The 1764-nt window shown below is 42.1% G+C and overlaps 1 protein-coding gene across 1 annotated transcript in view; it reads left to right on the top strand.

Annotated features, from left to right (window-relative positions):
- jade2 (jade family PHD finger 2) overlaps nt 1-1764 on the top strand; it is a gene marked incomplete at its 5' end in the record, with an annotated part of 210611 nt that overhangs the window by 61431 nt on the left and 147416 nt on the right.

Genomic DNA, 1764 nt, shown 5'->3' with positions numbered 1-1764 from the left:
TACATATACCAATGCACATATACACATATACATAAACATATGCATATTTATATACATATATACACCGTAAAGTACAGTACAAAATGAATATACATATGCAAGTGCATATTACTGATGCCAGTGTAGGTCAATTGTCCAAGTGACTGATGACATCATGATGTGTTATACAGTTTGATGACATCATGATGTGTTATACAGTCTAACTGATGACATCATGATGTGTTATACAGTCTAATTGATGACATCATGATGTGTTATACAGTCTAACTGATGACATCATGATGTGTTATACAGTCTAATTGATGACATCATGATGTGTTATTCAGTCTAACTGCAGTTGGAATGAATGACCTATGGAAGAGCTCCATCCTGCAGTGAGGATGTTTAAGTCTCTGACTGAAGGAGCTGCTCAGCCCCCCCACGGTTTCATGCAGAGGGTGRTGGGGGTTGTCCATGATGGCTGTCAGCTTTGCCAACATCCTCCTCTCACCCACCACTATCACAGGCTCGAGCTTGACCTCCATACCAGTTTGTCCATCCTGTTCCTGTCCCTTTCAGTACATCCAGCCCCSCAGCAGACCACTCCATAGAAAAGGGCAGATGCTACCACCGTGTYGTAGAATGTCTTTAACAGAGTCCTGCAGACACCGAAGGACCTCAGTCTCCTCAGYAGGTGGAGTCGACTCTGGCCCTTCTTATACAGGACGTCTGTGTTTGTAGTCCAGTCCAGCTTGTTGCTGAGGTGAACACACAGGTAAGAGTCCACTGTCTCAATGTCTTTTCCCTGGATGTCCACCGGTGCTGTCGGGCATGGCTTCCTCCTGAGGTCTATGACCATCTACTTCATCTTGCTGGCATTGATTTGGAGAGCGTTGGTCTCACACCAGCCAACAAAGTCACTGATGACCCCCCCCCTCCCCCCCATTCCTTATCATTCCCATCTGATATGCATCTAATGATGGCCGTATCATCCGAGAACTTCTGAAGGTGGCAGTGGCAGTGAGTTGAACTGGCTTGAAAGATTTGGCAATTTTTATACACTGGACATTTTGGTGTAGGGCTAATGTGGAAAACTGTGATGGCCAACTTGAATAAGATCAGACTTCATAGTTTTGTTTGAACTGTTAAAATCAAACAGAATGAGAAGAGTTTTCTTTAAGCAAGGTCAAATTGTGTATGAAGTGAGCAAAATGTGARTGACTCCTTCCATCGTGTCACATTAAACTATTGACTGTTGAAAAAMATAATCTTGTGATTTTGCTTATTTGATGAAAATGGCAGCTTCAGTGAATAAACTGCTGAGTTTATGAACTCCATCTGTTTTTGTCTTTCTTTTTTCACATAAATTGATGGTTTGCTAACCAGACTTTCATGGAACACTAACTTTTTGATGGATCGCCAGGATTGCAACWAAAACCCCAAATCACCCACATGAACTCATCACTGCGTTGCCATCAGGGGTCAGCTGGTGTTCTTCCGATCACAAGTAGATTTGGCTGGCTTTAACTGGATGGCTCAGTGAGCATGAGGAGTGTACTTCTTCAAGTCTGGTCTGTGGAGGCAAAGTGGGTTCTCACTGTCTGTATCTGTTAGGTCCCCATGGTTATTGTAACATGATATTGAGAAGAATAAGTTTTGATCTCTTTCATGAGGAAGGGGGTTTAAAGGTATCATATCATGCTTTTAAATCCTTCTTTTTCACGTCTAAATCATTCACTTATAGTCTATTTAAAATAAAACTGCAACACTTTGGTCTTAATTCCT

Source organism: Austrofundulus limnaeus, unplaced genomic scaffold (genome assembly GCF_001266775.1).
Source record: "Austrofundulus limnaeus strain Quisiro unplaced genomic scaffold, Austrofundulus_limnaeus-1.0 Scaffold192, whole genome shotgun sequence".
Classification (NCBI taxonomy): domain Eukaryota; kingdom Metazoa; phylum Chordata; class Actinopteri; order Cyprinodontiformes; family Rivulidae; genus Austrofundulus; species Austrofundulus limnaeus.
The sequence above is the reverse complement of the archived record's forward strand: the minus strand, read 5'-3'. Positions and strand labels throughout refer to the sequence as shown.